Here is a 19,553-nt window from a genome sequence, read left to right on the forward strand (position 1 = left end):
AGGTTGAAAATGAATGGAGTGCAAGCTGTCTAGTTGAGACTCAAAAATAAGGCAGAGCCCATTTAAGTGAATCCAGCTCATCCAGCCTTGTCACTAAGCTCGAAAGAACAGTTATCTCCTGAAGACAAAGTAAAGCTTGACAGGAAAACCTTAGCACAAAGAAAGGCCCAATCCTCTGCATTGCACGATAGACAACTTCCTATGACAAAGGTACCCTTACCACTGTTGCCATAATGAGCAGGAGAAAGCGCTTGACCAAAGCAAACACAATTTCCCAAAGAGTGCTTGTTCACAGTGATGAGAAAAGCAATGGATATGTAAGATATAGACTTGTTAGACCCAAAGAATACTATATTGCTGGGCTGATGCAGGCATGAACACAAAATAGAATTCAGGATAGCTCTGAGGTTCCTGGTCATGCCTCTGGGATGGACAATAAGTTCAGTATTTTTGCAAGTTCTAACTCATAATTCAAATTCTGGAAAGATCATCTGACTGACCCTGACTCTTATCTGAGGAAGCACAGATAACTTTCTTAACTGTCAAGGTAGATTAATAAAACACTTTTCCTGAGAACATAAGGTTTTCTGTTCTTTTCAAATCATGTAGTAGACACAGAGTAAGCAAGAACTACAAATCTAATCTTAGATCATAAAATCTTAGACCCTTCCAACTCTATAGTTCTAAGGGACTGTGTGGAATTAGGTGTGGAATTCCAAAGGCCTGGGGACTATGACCTGACTCAATGAGTTTTTCACTAGAGGAGAAAAATAGCTTAATATTCCTCTCACATAATGATGACAGACTTTGTATTCCAAAGGAAATTAGAAATGTCCATTATCTTCCCTACATGTGCTTAGCATCTCTGGTTAGGAAGAAGTCCTTAATGTGGAAAGCTGAAAAGATTGAGTGAGGGTGACTAGGCAGACACTGCACCATCCATCTAAACTATGAATTTCATATCAATCACTATTCCTTTGCAAGTCACTGACTACTTATATTTATCCCGTTTCTCTCAAGATATAGCCATATTATATGCAAAGATTAAATTTAGTAATAGATGTAATGCCAGTAAATGAGCTGGACCTCACATTAGAAGATAATTGCTTGTTTTAAAAATAATAAACAGCATTGTAACTCCTACTAACATCCTCACAGTTAATACACAGGCAGGATTCATCTTTCACTGGGTGAGTGCAGGGTATGATCGCAAGGATGACCAAGTTCTTTTAGCCACTGTTTCTGCTGGAGGAAAGAAACACATCTAAAATAAAAGCAAAATGTCACAGAAGCAAAGGGGAGCTCAAAGCCTGACAATTCTTTGTGGAATGCTATCCACTTTCCAGGTTGCTCCCTCTCCCATATTCCCTCCCCACTGCTTCTATGAGGATGATCCCACACCCATCCTCCCACCCACACCCACCTCACCACCCTAACATTCCCCTATACTGGGGAACTCGCTGGTGGCTACTCCCAGTTCCCCATCCCCCAGTGCTACACCCTTCCATTCAAATTCCTGACTCTCTGTGTATTACCCCACATACCTGATCCTGCCCCCCTTTTTTCCTCCCTTTCCTTTCTTTCTCTCAAGTCCCTCCTACCCTCTACCTCCTGTGAATATTTTGTTCCCCCTTCTAAGAAGGACTGAAGCATCCACATTTTGGTCTTCTTCTTGAGTTTCATATAATCTGTAAATTGTATCTTGGGTATTCCAAGCTTTTGGGCTAATATTCACTTATTAGTGAGTGCATACCATGTGTGTTTTTTTGTGATTGGGTTATCTCACATAGGATGGATGATAGTCTCTAGTTGCATCCATTTGCCTAAGAATTTCATGAAGTCATTGTTCTTAGAACAAAACAGAGAAAAACAAATGAAAACCAAACCTAAGACAACAAAATCTCTTGCATTTTCTTTCCAATCAGAATATCATTTTTAATATAGACCTGTGTGTGCGTGTGTGTGTGTTTGTGTGTGTGTGTGTGTGTGTGTGTGTGTGTGTGTATGTGTGTGAGCCTGTGTTCCATGTGGTTGCAGGAGCCTTCCAAAGCCAGAAGAGGGCATTAGGTTCCCTGGTACATGAATGACAGATGATTCTGAGCCATCACATGTATTCTGGAATTTTAACTACAATCCTTTCTATAAGGATCATAGTGTCCTTAACTGCTGAGCCACCTTTCCAACCTGATTACATCACATTTTAAAACATATTTTCCTGTCCCTTATAAAAACACTATTTTTTCTGTGGACACAGCATCACTGAACTATGACATTTTGTACTACACTAAGCAACCAGTGATGGCTCTCAGATCGTGTGCTCTCATTTTATTCTCCACATGAATACATTTTTATAGCAAGAGATTGGAATAGAACAGTAAGAAGGTAATCAAAGGAGTCAAGGGAATACAAATTGTCACACAGAATAGGTAAACTCTAGACACCCATGAAGTAGAAGACCACTTCAGATGTAGATCAGTTTTCAGTTTATACATGTTTTGGGGAACCTCAACATCTTGGAACCAACATGCTGAAAGTTAGACACAAGATTCTGCTTCTCTAATGATTTTTAGGCTATATTACTAGGTTGATTTATAAGACCCTCAGCCATTGGAACAGCATCTATACAGATAATTCTTAATTCTTAATCGTTCTTATTTAATGGTGTTTAGTCAGGCTCTTCAATACTATATTTCAGTTTCTTAGGAATCATTAGACTATTGGTCCCTGTGACTACTGGCATAGTAATATGTATTTAGTTCTCCATTAATCAATGCCTTCAAATCTCGAAAAGAGAGTTGCATAGCAAACCTACTGCCTGGATGGAGAATTAGGGCTCACAGAGATGAAAGCACTGACACATTTCCCAAGTGTTTAAAAGTCACCTTCAAGCGAAGGCTTCTTTTAACATTATTAGTGCTTTATTCTTTACACTCTCAAATGTCTGTTTCATTGTTTTGAGGATGAGATTATCTATTGTTTCTTCCTAAAATAACAAACACTTTGGTTCCTGATAATAGGTTTTCCAGAGTGCTGAACCCAATGATTCCCATTTGAAATTAAAGTTCAGTGAGGTAGGAAATCAAGCAGAGGTGAAAATATTTCCACGAGAAGAAAGCCAGGAGTATATCTGGGCTTTGTGCCCATTCTATGAGTCATGCAAAGGGATCATTAGAAAATAAAATTTTAGTACACTGCCACTTTATTGTTAATGGAATTTCATTTGCTCTTAATTCAGCAGCAAATAGAAACTTCTGTGGTTCTTCGGATCTCTAGCATGCCCTTATTTCTGTGAAGTACCACTGGCTGACTGTTTTAATCAATTCTGGCATGGATATAGTCTAGTGAGGTGCAGGCCGTCTTAATACAATTTACATTTTTCCAAATTACCATTTAATTCATCTGATATTTGCCACATGGCAAACCCATCCACATTCCAGATAGAAGTTCTCTTCTAAGTTTTGTATTTTGTAAATAATATTTAGTGCTATCTTAATTGAGTAATAATATATGTGCAAAAAAAGAATAATTTTTAAAGCACAGACATTCATAAAGCATGAATAAAAATTGTGGTAATAACTATTCAGAGACAAATAAGATTTGTAGTATCTGGTGTATAATTTTGTCTTTTATTGAAAGTTGATTTTTTTCTTATGACATATCCTAATTATAGTTTTTCCTCCAGTTCTCTGCCCCTCCCAGTTCATCTCTACCTCCGTTCCCACCAGATCCACCCACATTCTGTTTCTCCTTATAAAAGAAAGAGGCATCCAAAGGATAATAATAAGATATTGTAAGAGAGAACAAAAGCAAATAGGGATGAGATAAAACACAAAAATAGAAAGGAAAGGAGCCCAAGAAAAGGCACAAGAAACACATATGACTGCAGAGACACACCCATTCAGACAGTTATAAATTAAACTGAAATACAAATCCAGAAACTATATAATACCTAACACTGACTAGATGACTAGGATCCAGGAATGGCATAGAGACCTAAGGTAGAATGAATCAAGATTGACAAAAAAAAAAGTCAATGAAATGATATTTGGTGTACTCGTAGATGAGTGCCTAGTTCAATCATCATCAGAGAGGTTTCCTCCCTCAGTTGATGAGAGATACAGATAATCACAGCCAAACATTAAGCTGAGTGCAGGGAACCACACAGAAAAGGGTGAAGAAGGATTATAGGAGCCAGAGGGGCAGAGAACACCAGGAGAACATAGCCCACAGAATCAACTAAGTAAGGCTCATAGCCCTATGAGACTAATCCCCCTCACAGAGAGTAAATTGGCAAAAAGGTCTATGCGTGTCTTCTACATGCATGCTGTAGTTGTTTGCCTGGGTGTCTGACTCTTTTGTCTTCTCTGGCAACCTTTTTCCTCCTACCGAGTTGCCCTGTTCAGCCTTGATGTTAGGGTTTACGTGTACTTTTATTGCATCTTCTTATGCCATGTTGATATCACTGGGAGTCCTACTGGTTTATGTAGGGAAATGGAGTATCAGTAAATCTGATGAACAGGAAGGGTAGTGAGATCAGGGGCATGGACACAGAACAAATTGATACACTTGGGAAAAGGGAAGGAGGAGAGGCTTCAGTCTGAATGGATGTATTGTATGAGAAAAAATAAATAATATATATTGTATATATATTATAAAAGACAAGTTTTAAAAGAAGAGGGAGAGGAGGAGGAGGACCCCTGGCATGACATTATGAGATTAGGAACCTACTTCAATAAGGCTAAACCTAATAGTTCCAATTATTATTGACCAAATATTCAGATACGTGAGTTTTGGGGATGATTTCTAGTTATTCTACCACACTAGCTCATAAGGATGAAGGCTCTCAGTAAATATCAACTCGACTATATTTTTATGTTCAGTGACATGTATGGCTATTGTTTTTAGCAATAGGATCTTATGGTCAGTCTTAGAGAGTAATCTATAGTTTTAGGAACAACTTAGGTTGTTTGAGAGTTCCCATAAAACCGCTTTGACCAAGAATTCAATTAGATGTAACTCATTACCAGCACTGAAGCTTCTTTTGCTCATGAGAGAAGTGCAGTTGGGGATTTGTCTCCCTGATTAGCTCATGATTTCATTTATATCAGCTATATACACACATGTAGTCAGAAAGTTCCTACTATATTCATTTCCATACTACTCTTCAAATGTCCCTTAATGTTAGTTGTCTGACCTTCATCTCCCTCTATTCTCCCCTGCCCTACCTTATCCATCCATAACTGTCTATTCTATTTCCCTTTCCTGGGCAGACCTATTTGTCTGCCCCCAATCCCTTATGCTATGCTTAACCTCTGTGGTTCTATAAATTGTAGTTTACCTATCATTGACTTAAGAGTTAATGTCTACATGTAAGTGAATACATACCATATCTGCCTTTATGGCTTATCTTACTCAGGATGACTTTTTTCTTGTTTCATCCATTTACATGTGCATTTCAACGTTTCACTTTTTTAACAGCTCAGTAATACTCCAGTATGTAACTATAGCTCTTTTTCTTTCTCCATCCTTCTCTTTAGGGATATCTGTTTTTTATTTTCCACTGGCTATTGTAAATCAAGAAGCAATGAACATAGTTGAGCAAGTGTCTCTGTGGTAGGATAAAGACTCCTTTTGGTATATGCCTAATAGTATTATAGCTGATTATTGAAGTAGATTGATTCCCATCTTTCTAAGGAACTGTCTGTCACATGTACAAGTTTCCACTCCCATAAGCAATGGATGATCATTCCATTTACTTCATATTTTTTACCAGCATGGGCTGTCACTTGTTTTATTCATCTTAGTCATCTGACAGGTATCAGATGAAATCTCAAAGTAGTTTTGATTTGCCTTTCCCTGATTGCTAAGGATGTTGAGCATTTCTTTAAGTGTCTCTCAACCATTTGAGTTTCCTCTTTTGTGAATTTTCTATTTAGATCTATAGCTCATATTTAGCTGGGTTATACATTTTCTTGATATATAATTCTTTTAGATCTTTGGGTTTTAACTCTCTATTGGATGTGAAATTGTTAAACAAACAAACAAAAACAAAAAATAAGCAAAGCAAAACAAAACAAAAAAAGTTTGCCATTTTTCCAGTGACCTTTGTCTTGGGGAAACTCCCCAATTTCTGGAGCTCCCATTTATTAGTTGCTAATGACATTCTGTTCAGAAAATCTTTTCCTGTACTAATTAGTTTAAGACCGTTCCCATTTCTCTTCTACCAGGTTCTCTGTATAGGGTATTTTGATGATGTCCTTGATCCATCCGGAGTTGAATTTAGTGCAAGTGGTAAATATGAGTCTATCTGAATTATACTACATGCAACTATTCAGTTTGATCATCATCATTTGTTGAAGTTGCTGCCTATTTCTGTTGTATGTTTCTGGCTTCATATAAAAAAAATCAAATGTTCATAGGTGTGTTGACTTATGTCTTTTTCCTCAATTTGGTTTGACTGATCAGTGTCTTTTTTAATGCCAATGTCATTTTTATTGTTCTGACTTTGTAGTGCAATTAAAGATGCAAGACTTTTATCTTTTTCTTAGCCTTGGCTATTTGCCCTGTATATTTATATTTTAGGGAATCCTTATTGCAATTGACTACCATGGCTGGAGACATTACAACTATATTCAGGGTAGAGCACAACTTCAGCAAATTTCCAGTGATGTGTTATTGGCCTAATCCATGATGTTTTCCAATTTTAAATGCAAAGAAGTCTAGAAAAAAATCTCTACTAATCACCATTGTCTTGGTCAATGAGAAAGGAGTTTCAAATGGGTGTTAGTCTGTTAGATAGCACCATCTGCTGTAATGTCTATGTTGTAAAATAATAATTTACATACTTAATAAGCAGTCCTAGAAAAATGGCTTTAGAGCTGTAATTTCCTTTGCTATACAATGAATGCAGACTCAGTATAAAATTAGATAATTATAAACAAAAATCCTCAGAAAATCATGAAGAAGAAATCAAGAAAAATAATGTGGTATATACCATATATTTTTGCCCTGTAATGATTCAGTGACCATACATAAAGACAAAATTAAGAGCTACTGCAATACACATCAACAGTAGTACTGATAATCCCTATATGAAGAGCTGAAAGCCTCCCTACATAATTCTATGCAACATTCTCTAGACTTGTACCAGATTAAACTCTGCCAACATCATCAAGTTAATTGATCACGAGGAGAGCATATACTCAATATATATCATGCTATATGTAATGATAACATGTTGAGTCAGGCTTGGCCATGTAAGGGATGGAATGACATGGTTCCCCCTCCTGGAACAGATCCAACAGGGTGTGGGCCTCCAGAAGTATCAATGGTTACTGTGGGTATATGGCTTGTTTGTATAATAATGTACATATTTTCAAATTCTTCCTTTGAGGAACGTCCTCTCTGCCAAGGTTAATGACTTCATGAAAGAGACAGCACCAGTCCAGGTTGTGAGGGTGTGGCTAATGTCTCAGCAAAATGGTAGATGCTGAGAACTTCAGGACAGCCCTCAAGGCTGTGGGAAAGAATGCTGAAAACATGGATTAAAAATAAATAATTTCTCAACTATTCAAAATATAAGGATGCAATATGAATTGTATAAGGACCTTCAAAGAGCTAAAGGAACAGAGGAAGCTGCACTATGAGCCAGCTTGTCAGAATGAGATTAAGATAGGAGGTAATGATATTTAGGGATTGGTGATCGCATAAGAAGATCCCACAGAACTAACTTTTTTGTTGTTTTTGTTGTTTATTTTGTTGTTATAAAGGTGGAGAGTTAAGTCAGCCTGTGACAGAGGAAGTTTAGGTCCACACCTAGGCATGGTAGAAATGGTAATTTGAGGGCCAGATCCCACCTCACTATCTTATTGTCCATGCTTGTGCCCGCTATCTCTTTTTAAGAATCAAGGCACTGGAGTCATGGTATGCTGATTCATAGGATACTCAAAAGGGAAGTTGGAATAGGACTGAATTGATACATAAATAAAAGACTAGCTATTCAGAGAGTTCTTTAGAATAACAAGAGAAAGCTATCTGAAATAGAACAGCTGAAAAGCTGTCTCAAGCAGAATATACGCCATCAGTTTGTAACCTGCAATTTGACTTCGAGTCATTTGTCTTGTCATTCTCAGACACTCATTCTCTCAGAACCCCTATCCGAGCTGAGGGTGTTCCTTGGCAGATACAGCATATTGAAATGCTATACAGTAAAATTATGGGGAAATAAAAAAAATCTCCTTAAAAATTGTGACTCTTGAATTGTATTTTAAAGTCAATTTATAATTTTTCATACAAACCAGAGGAAGGTTTTAATAATAGAAATGAATGTTTGAGGTTAAGCAAACAGCATGTAGCAGATATAGAGAAGGAAGACAGAAAAACACATGCTTGAATGAGGGTTAGCAGATGGTAAGACTCTTATGATGGAGGTTTAGTATGAGAAGAAAATGGAAAAGTAGTTGATGATCAGGGCATTCAAAGCCTTCCAGTATGAAGGTGAGAAAAGTCATTCTTTACCACACTTTGCCCACAAGGAAGCCTTAAATGAAGCTAAGGAATATCTCCATCATAGAGATCACTGTGTCGGTACAATATCTTGTAGATCCACAGAAGAAATGCCTCAAGGTTGAGGAATGAAAGGCTTGGTAAGCAGGGAGGTGAAGAGAGGAAGAGAGCAGGGTAAGGCAAACATTTGGCTAAAGGCAATAAATGCTAAAATTTGGTCACCTGGGTAGAACAAGGCATAAAGCCATTTCCAGTTCCTTTGTCTTCTTGTGTATTATATAATAGGGTTATCCTGAGAAAAGCCAGATTCACATAGATTTTGCTTTATATTGTCAGAGACTGAATCATTTCTAGACCACAAGATTTGAAGAACATTAACTTTTCTTTTGTCAATTTTTTCATCTATAGGAGGAAGGTAAAAATATTTCATATCTTACAAGTTTATAATAGGAGCAAATACATGTGAGGCATGTAGATTAGACCAGGAGAGTTTCTGGAAATTGTTAGACAAACATTGCTTCATAAGTCACATGGTCTTAATCTAAAGTATACACCCCATTTTTATATCAGGGAAAATAGCCACAGAGAACATACAAAAAAGTGTGTGTGTTGCATTGGTCAGAACTAGTCTGTAGCCATACTTTGGGGATCCTTGGCTCAAAACATTACATTATACAATCATATGTATTTAATATTATATTTATTTCATTTAAAAATATTACTTGGTTTTTGAACAGGTCCTCACCATGCAATTGAAGCCCAGAACTCACAGTCATTCTACTTCAGCCTTTGGATTATTGGGATTTATAGGGTAGAGACTATAACAATATTATGTTGCTCTTATAGTTCACAATCAATCATTATATTCTTTCAAATTCTTTTTGCTTGATAATTAGGAAAGAATATGATTTCAACACTAATACTGTCTCTGATTTTCTTTTTAATTATTTAATTGTTCTCTCGTGTGTGTGTGTGTGTGTGTGTGTGTGTGTATGTGTGTGTGTGTGTGTGTGTGTGTGAAGTTATATGTCCTCCCATCCATGGAGGATCCTGTGGAGCAGACAAAGCCATTTGATCTTTCTAGAACTGGAGTTAGAGAAGTCTGTGATCTGCCATGTGGATGCTGGGATTTGAATCTGGGTCCTCTGGAAGAGGCTCTTGACCACTATGCCACCTTTCTAGCCTCTCCCTTTCTGATTTTATAAAGCCAAGGTCTTAGTAAAGACCTGGCAACATATTAGAATTGGCCATAAAATTAACTGTTAGTGATTAGTCTCAGTGAAATACATAGGCATACATGAACTCATGAAGATGCACCCTTAAGGTAGGTATTGCAGACTCTTCAAGTTATAATCTCACATCTTTACCATAAAAATTTGTGTTTGAAGCAACTTGATAGGGTACAGTGGTTTGCACAGGTTAGAGCCAATTTTTAATAAGACTGTTTCTTAACACCATCTTCACTGCCATCCTTGTTACTATTTTTCCAAAAATTCCCATTTCTCAAAGAGAGCACTGAGGTGCCAGGAGCTGGTTCTGCCAGCATCTTGGCATCTTTCCCAGGGACCCATCTGCTTCTCCTGCTCAGTCAAGGTCCAACAGTTCAGAACATATGGCTGGAACTTCTTATCTTGGAGAGTTGAAACTCCTTGAAAGCACACATTTGGTGTTAGTAGTAAGTTGGCCCAAGAAGTGTGTATAACATGTCCCATACCTAAAGCCATGTTATAGGAACCATTCTGAGCGTAAAATCCAAAACGTAAGCCTCAGAGTCTGCCACAATGTGGGGAAAAAGACCTAATACATCAAAGATCTAGTTCATAGTTCCATAAAACTTCCTAATTATATGATCATTGCTTTTTAGCTTCTGTAATTCTGCTTTTTGTTAACTGCTGGGAAAAGTAGGATGTGGTTTTTATGCATAAAAAACAAAGGGCTATAAAGCTCAGAGCTACATGATTTGGGCAAGTTTCCCATGTGGCCACTGGTGGGCAATAAAAGACTTTCTCTTTGTGTTTAAGAGTCGTTTGTGGAAGTTGGGCAATGAGGCAGAGGCAGGCAGGTATCTGAATTTGAGGTCGGCCTTGTCTACAAAATGAGTTCCAGGAACAACAAGGGGTACACAGAGAAACCCTGCCTTAAAAAAAAAACATTACCTTGTGGCAGTCTCTGGCAGACTTACTTCGCAACACTTGGTATGTATGAAAGCCTGACTCTTGTGGGACCTTGCCTCATGATCTTAAAGGAAATGAACACTTCCAATTGTCATTGTTTGTATGCCAAGAGACCACGGATATTAGTATATAAAAATGTCAATCTCTAAAAACAGTGCAGAATTAGCAGGATTATACCTCAGGAAGTTTGAAAGACGTGTTTCAGTGAATCTTGGAGTGAAGTTTCAGACTGATCTCAAAGTCTTCAGTCACAGAAGAGTACCTTTAGATTGCTGTACACTTAACCAGTCAATCCCACTTTGCAAACACTCAAGATCAAAGTGTAATATATTTTGGAATACCAAATGGTCTGAAAATTGGTGCTTCATCATTAAATGAGAACAAGCACAGCTAGACGAAACATCTCCGTAAGATCCATAGGTTGGTATAAAGTAAGTAAATGATTTTGATATTAAGTTATAAAACAAACAGCCTTCTAAGGGATAAAATAAAATAAAAAAAGATAACACTAAAACTAATGAATCAAAATTGCACAAAACAAACAAACAGAGCAGAAGGAAAAGAGCCCAAGAGACGGCACAAGAAATGGACTCACTTGTTTATATAATTAAAGGATCTGGTGCAGATGTATGCAGGTCCTGTGTATCCTGCTGCAATCTCTGAGTTCATATGAGCTTTGATGATGTTGATTTACAGGGACTTTTCTCCTTGTTGTCCTCCATAACTTTGATACATTTTGTCTTTCCTCTACTGTGTTCCCTGAGCCACAGAGTTCCCACTGAGAAGAGGGATTTGATAGAAACACCCAACTTAGTGTTGAGTATTCCATGGTCTCTCGCTCTTTGCATAATGCCTGGGTATAGGTCTCTAATGATGTCTGAGCAAAGCACATATCTATAAGTACAACAGAATTTCATTAGGGGTCATTTCATTGATGTTTTTGTAGTGGTAGTGGTAGTTTTTTTAGTTGTTTTATAAACAATAGTACTTGGTTTTACCCTAAGTCTTCAAGCTTATGTTTGAGATCACTCAAGTAGTGTGGGGCATGGTATCTATTTCATGAAGTGGACTTTATGTGAAATAAGATTTTGGTTGGTTACTTCCACAAGGTTTGAGCTACCATTGCTCTAGAACATCTTCCAGGAATGACATCATTATAGATAAAAGAGTATGTGACTAGATTAGTGTTTGTATTAGTCTTTTGGTGACAACAACAGTACCTTTCAAAGATGCAAGAACATAATAGTGAAGACTCTCGCAGATACCAGCTCAACTTCTCCACATTCAAGGAGCTGAATAGGTACTGTTTTTAGCAATGGGGCTATTCTTTCAGTCAGTGGAGAGCAATCTATAGTCTTGGCAAGAGCATGGTTTATTTTGGGGTCCCCATGAAAAACTGTTGCCAAGAACTCAATTATATATATTCCAATTCCTGTACTGGAAGCTTCTGTATTAAGTTTGCATACTACCCCTCAAATGGACCTTAATTTTAGCTGTCTCTCCCTGTATTCCCTCCTTACTTTCCCCTATATTTCCCCTTTTCCTTTTCCTTTTATTTCCCTTTCAGTCCCACCCCCCAAATATCTATAATTACCTATTCTACTTCCTTTCACTAGGGAAATCTATCTGCCTGCCCTAGTTCCTTACGCTATACCTAAACTCTGTGGTTCTATGACTGTAGCTTGTTTATCATGGATCCAGGAGCTCATAGCTAAATATAATATACATATAATGTTTGGGTCACGTCACGCAGTATTATTTTACACCATTTAACTGCAAATTTCATGATCACAATTGTTAAATGGCCGAGTAGTGCTCCACTGTGTGAAAGTACCACAGTTTCTCTATTTTTTTTTGAGGAATATCTAGATTGGTGCTAATTTGTAGCTTTTACAAATGCAATTAAAATGTTAGAGCAAGTATCTTTGTGCCATTTTGGTATATAGCTAAGAATGCTATAGCAGGATCTTAACATAAAACAACTCCCATCCTCCTAAGGAACTGTAAAACTGATTTCTGTAGTGTCAACACAAGTGTAGAGTCCTGCTAGGAGTGGACGTGTGTCCCACTCACTCTCCATGCTCACCAGCATGCGTTGTCATTTGTTCTCTGCATTTTAGCTAGGGTGATGGGTGTAAGCTGAAATCTCAAAGGAGGTTTCATTCACATCTTCCTAATGACTAAGGATGGTCAACATTTTTCTGTTTTTCAGCCATTTCCTTTTGAGAACTCTATGTTTATATCTATATACCAGTTTTTAGTTGGGTTATTTGCTATTTTGATATCAAGCTTGTTGGGTTCTTTATATAATTTGGCTATTAGGTACACAGGTGGTAAAAATATTTTACCATTACATAGGCTGTCACCTTGTCCAAATAATGGTATATTTTGCTATGTAGAAGCTTTTCGGTTTCATGAAGTCCCATTTATTAGTGGTTTATTTTAATGTCTGTGTTAGTTGTGTTCTGTTCAGCAAATCCTTTGCTGTGCCAATGAATTCAAGGCTATTACCGACTTTCTCTTCTATCAGATTCAATTATCTGGTTTTATGTTGAGATATTTGTTCCATGTGGACTTGAGATTCATGCAGGGTGAGAGGCATGAAACTATTTGCATTCTTCTGCGTGCCACCATCCAGTTTGAGCAGCACCATTTGTTGAGGAGTGTGTCTTTTATCCAGTGTGTATTTCTGTTCCCTTTAACAAAAATTAGGTGTCTGTAGGTATGTAGAATTATGTCTATGCCTTCAATTTAATTTCACTGATTAATGTGTCTGTTTTAATGCCAATACCAGGCAGTCATTAGGAAGATGTGAATCAAAACTCCTCTGAGATTTCATCTTACGCTCCTCGCAGGCTCTGTAGTACAATTAAAATAGGGACTGGTAGCACCTCCCTCAGGTCTTTTATGATTCGGTCTTATTTTAGGTATCTCAGCTTTCTTCTCTTTCTATATAAAGCTGAAGTTTGTTCATTCAAGACCTGTGAAGGCTTGTTTAAATTTTGATAAGAGTTTCATAGAATCTGTAGATTGCTTTTGGTAGAATGGCCATTTTTACTATATGAATCCTACTAATCCATAAATATAAGAAATCTTATATTTATGACTGACACCTTCTTCAAATTCTTTATTCATTGTCTTAAAGGGTGTTGCGCTTGCTAGGCAAGCGCTCTACTACTGAGCTAAATTCCCAACCCCTTAAAGTTTTTAATTATACAAGTTTTTTACTTGCATGGTTAGAGATATTTTATAATATTTGAGGCTATTATGAAATGTGAGGTTTTTCTGATTTCTTTCTTCAGTCCATTTGTAACTGGTATATATGGAGAATTACAGATTTTTGTGAATTAATTCTGGATCCAAATACTTTGCTGAAAATGTTTTGTCAGCTGTAGGAGTCCCCCATAGAAATTTTAAGATAACTTATACATACTATGATATGATGTGCAAATATATTTTGACTTTTTCTTTCCAATCTGTAACCCCTTGATTTCCCCAGTTGTCTTATTGTTCTAGCCACACCTTTAAGTTTTACATTAAATAGGTTTGGGGAGAGTGAACAATCTTGTTCTGTTCCTGATTTTAGTGCAACTGCTTTAAGTTTCTCTTTGTTTATGTTGATGTTGGCTACGGGCTTGCTTGTATACTGCCTATATTATGTTGAAGTATATCCATTATACCCCTAGTCTCTCTAGGACTTTTATCCTGAAAGAATGTTGAATTTTGTCAACAAACTTTTTTGGATCTAGTGAGATGGGTTTTGTCTTTCAATTTGTTTACATTAGGGTTTACATTTATCAACTTGTATATGTTGAATCATCCCTGTATCTCTTGGATGAAGCCTCTTTGATCATGTTGGATGATTCTTCTGATGTTCTTTTTTATGAAAATTTTTGCAAATTCTTTTTGAGAAGCTTTGCATCTGTGTTCATGTGGAAATTGTTTCGTAATTCCTTTTCTTTTTTTAATCAGGTAACTATATCATAAAATTACTGAGCAATAATTTTTCTTTTTCTATTGTGTGAACTAATTTTAGGGGTACTAGCATTAACTCTTCTTTGTAAGCTTGGTAGAATTCTGTGCTGAAACTATCTGCCCTTGTACTTTTTTTGGGTGGGAGACTTTTAAATACAGTTTCTATTTCGTTTGAGGCTATAGGTTTGTTTAAATTGCTTACCTTTTCTTCATTTAACTTTGGCAATTTGTGTTGAGAAAACTACCCCTTTCGCTTAGGTTATTTCTAATTCGATTAAAAATAAGTTTTATCCTTATACTTAAAATACAAGTATATCCTTATAATTCCATGTATCTTCCTGGTACCTGCTGTTATGTCTCTATTTTCAGTTCTAATTTTGTTAATTTAGATAGTTTGTCTTGGTCTTCTAGTTAATTTGCATAAGGGTTTGTCTTATTAATTTTTTCAAAGAACGTACTTTGTTTTATTATTTATATATTTGCTTGTTTCTATTTTGTTGGCCTTAACCTGAATTTGATTATTTATTGTCCTCTACTCCTTTTATGTGTGTTTTCTTGTTTTCCTATATCTTTGAAATGTTCTCTGAAGTTACCAGTATGAAATCTGCCCAAGATTTTTATGTAGGCACCTATTGCTATGAACTTACCTCTTAAAGCCATGTTTCTTCTGTCCAATAAATTTGGACATGCTGTGTTTTTATTTTCATTCAGTTGTAGAAAGATGAAGTGGAAGGTTCTGGTTTCTTTGGAGACTTCGTTGTGTCTTGTGATGTTTTTATGGAAACTGTCCTATGAGCAGATGTATTTGAGAGGATGTTTTGCTGAAGAAGACACGTGAGAGGATCTTTTTGCTGAATCAAACATGTAGGAGGATGTTTTGCTGAGAACAGATGCATAGTGCTTTTCTGGGAGCTGCCTGGAAAAAGGGACATGTAGTATTTTACTCCAACGGATGGTTGAGAGGACACATGACATTTGGGAAGGGTATATGTAGAACCCAACAGACAGTGGGTAACGCTGTGGCATTGCTTCATTGCCACTCTTTACTGGCCTTCAGTGAACTTTGCTGATGTGATTATTGACGATACTGTGGCATGGTTTCAACTTGCTTTCTCTGACTATCATTTGTTGTGACTTTGTACAGAGAAACGTACCAAAGAACTTCTCATGATATTCCAGTGGATTCTTGGTTCTTGCCACTTTCACAGGCTGAGGTGAGTTGGCAGGGTCTCATAGTTTCTTCTGAATCAAATTGCTGTTACTGACTCATAAGTGCGGTTTGCAAGTAGGTCGTGCTACTGCTGCTGATTTGTGCGAACTGAACTGCTGGTTTCACCTAAGATTGGAATCACCCCAAAGAACTATTTTTAAACAGGTCCACGTACTCCTTTGCCTTATTAACCTTTTCTTTCCACTATCTCTGGTGAGTGGTAGGCTAGAAGGGAGGTTAAAACATTTAATAACCCATATTGAAGTAGGTTTTGAAAAACCTAAACCTACAGAAAGTCTCTAATTTTTTGCTATTTCAGTCTTGCTTCAGTTTTTATTTGGTAGTGCGCCGTTCAATTTCCATGAGCTTTCTGTTGTTTCTTGTTGATTATCTAAATCTAGCTTTAATCCACAGTTAGGATGCAGAGTTATACTTCAGTTTTCTTGTATGTGCTGCGACTTGCTTTGTGTCTCACTATGTTGTCAGTTTTGAAGAATGTTTCATGAGGGACTGAGAAAAATGTATATTCTTCTGAGTTTTCTGAATAAATATCTGTTAAATCTATTTGATTTATAACTCCTGTTAACTCCATCATTTCTCTATTTATTTTTGTCTGGATGACTTGTTTTTTGTGAAGAGTAGGTTATTGAAGTCTCCCGGTATCAGTTTTGGAGGGTCAGTATGTGAATTAATTTGTAGTAATGTTTCCTTTATGAAGGTGCAGGTCCTTGTGTTTGGTGCACAGATCTTAAGAATCACCATGTCATCTTGGTGGATATTTCCTTTGTGCTGAGTATGTAGTATTCTTTCCTAACTCTTCTGATTAGTTTTCAGTTGAAGTGTATTTTGCCAGATAAATTTTCGTTTCCAGATTTCCCTAAAATTGGGTTTCATTCTTGCTTCTATTCCTCTTCCAGATCTTGTGTGTGTGTGTGTGTGTGTGTGTGTGTGTGTGTGTGTAGTTTTATTCATTTCCTTTTACTCTTCATGTTTTTATAGATTTTTGGTTTATTCGTTTCCTATTTAAGGAGCTCTTTCATATCTGTAAATGTTATTTGAAGATCTTTTTCTTATGTTTCTGCTATGTTGCAGTACCAGAGCCTGCTAGGGCAGTGCTGCTGAGCTCTAGTGAAGACATATTGTCCAGGCTGTTATTGACTATGTTTTTACATTTGTGTTTATGGATCTGGGTTTGGGATGATTTTAATTCTTGGTGCTGACATCTGGTCTAGTCTTTTTTGTGAGTGTGGGATTTCCCCCCTTGGGTACTGATGCCCTCTCTGTTTCTTAGGAGAGTGTGGTAGCTGTGTGTTGTCTGGAAGGAAATTCTTCTGGGATCCTGACTGGTGTCACTACTTCAGGTTCTAGGTTTCTATGCACTGCTGTTGACTCTTAGGAATGAGGATTAAGGAGAGAGAAAAGCATGCTGCTTCACAAGGAAATGCTTTGTTCCCCGTGAATGGAAGCAGGGAATGAGGAGACACAACAGCAGGGGGTCCGCTACACAACTAGCTACATTAGCCAGAGTAGCCTATAAATTCCCAGGGAATAATTGTTAGATATTGAGAGATAAAGGAATGAGTCAGGGAAAGGAGTTAGGAGGGAAAATTCTGTGTGATCCATTGGCCAAGGGAGCAAATGGGGAAAGGAAGGCTGCATCAGATCATCTGTCACTGGGCTATGGATAAGACAAGGGGATGGGATTTAAAGGAGCTGAGGGAGAGGTAAAGATTTGCAGTGACCCTATCTGTTTCCCTGGCTGGTGTGGTCTTTGTGTTCCCAGGGATTACATAGTGGAGTTGAGGGCTGGAACATAGCGATGAATTGGAGAGGATAGTTAGGAGGGGAAGTTCTGTGTTATCCATTGGAGATAGGAGAAGGGGAGGTGGGAAAGAGGAAAAGGGAGAGTATGAGGTCTACTGCAGGGCTTGTGATGGGACTGGGGTGTTTTAACCTACCTGCTTCACTGGCTCTGGTCCTGTCTTGCTTTCAAAACTCTTATATGGCTCCCTGTGGCAGAATCCTACCAACCCTGTGTATAAAAGGCTCATATTGTGGAACTTTTATTGTTAGAAATCTAGATTATGGATGAAAATAATGAAAAATTGGTCATTTTGACAGATATGAGTTAGTAACAGAAAACAAAGAAGTTGTTATCTGTTAATAACATTCCCACAATGTTTATTACCTATAAAGAATAGATGGCAGACCCTCAATAGGTTCTTGCCTAGTAGAAAATGATACAATGAAAGTATGTAAGATTGGAGTTGCAGCTATTCATGGGCCTACACCCCTTTCTCTATTCCTCTTTAATAGTGAGTTATTGACAATTTCTTTAAATGACTTTCTTAAGTGTGAGACGGGAGTAGCAATGCCTTCTTTTTAGGGTCTTTGTAAAAACAGTGAGTTTTTTTAAATGTCTGCTATATAGGAAACTTTCAAATACTATTATGTTCTTTCCTTTATTCTTTTATACCATGTCAGTATTATTACTATAATAATTCCAAGAATTTATAACTCAGCAAGCACAGAATTCAATGTTGAACATAACTGGCAAATATTTTAACAAAATGGTTTTTTAAAATGCCTCAAAATGAGAGCAAAAGTAAAATAATGTTGGTCTTAGAAAAGATTAAAGAACCCAACCCAAGGATTTAATGTCATCCAAATTTGGCTTCTACATCAGAACATTTTGAAACAATCATTTAAAAACATACAATTTACCATTCCCAGGGCGATCAATGTGCTGTCAGTCTCTCCCTATACAATTTCTTGCTCCAGACCATTGTCCAAAGCCAGAATTGATATTCTACTTCCCTCTCCTAAAAGAGCCACCTATATATCTTTGTCACAGAGTTTGAATTCCATACCATAACATCCAAAGGCTTTTGTCAAACTCCAAAGAATAACCTTGATCCAACCTTATGGCACTCTACCTGCTACAGATCAGCATCACTTCCCAATACACATTTTAAGGTCTCTATTCCTTATACAATCTATTCCTTCTAACACTCACTATCCCAGTAGCTAGGTAAAGCACAGCTCATCATTCAGATCTTGGACCCAATATTTGTCCTGTATTCTTTGGGAAACGAGTATCTCTCATCTCTCTGCACCCTGAGCACTTTGGTATGCTTTTTAATGTTTCCCTGGTTAGGTGTGTCATATGTTTGACACCCAAGCTAGACTGTGAGCTCAAGCCAATTTAAAGGTTGTAGCACAGAGAACAGACACCATTTGACTGAATGCATATGACTGACACAGGAAAGAATGCACTAAACGGCTTCCAAAGCAAGGAAAATATTACTTTGTGATTACAAAGTAAAGATTACATAGAGGACATAAACATGAAGAGGTACACCTCAAGGAGGGATTAGCACTGTGAAGAGAATCCAGTTCTGTAGGGTTCATTAAGTGATGGAGCAGCAACCGAGTCTGATTTGCCTCTGAGTGGCCAGAGCAGTTATGTAGAGAAGATGTCCCACCAGTTTGAGAGACAACATTTGTAATATGAGAAGACATAGAATGATGCCTCATTAGAATATCCCCACACTTCCCCACCACCCATTAAACCTGTTCACAAGCTCATTTAACATATCCCTTGAAAAACGCTCTTATCCGTGGAACATATTTTATCTCAGGTCCTCCACATCCATGACTAATAATTTTATTACTCTCTTAACATTTTC

Source organism: Rattus norvegicus, chromosome 7 (assembly GCF_021556685.1).
Source record: "Rattus norvegicus strain SHRSP/BbbUtx chromosome 7, alternate assembly SHRSP_T2T, whole genome shotgun sequence".
Classification (NCBI taxonomy): Eukaryota; Metazoa; Chordata; class Mammalia; order Rodentia; family Muridae; genus Rattus; species Rattus norvegicus.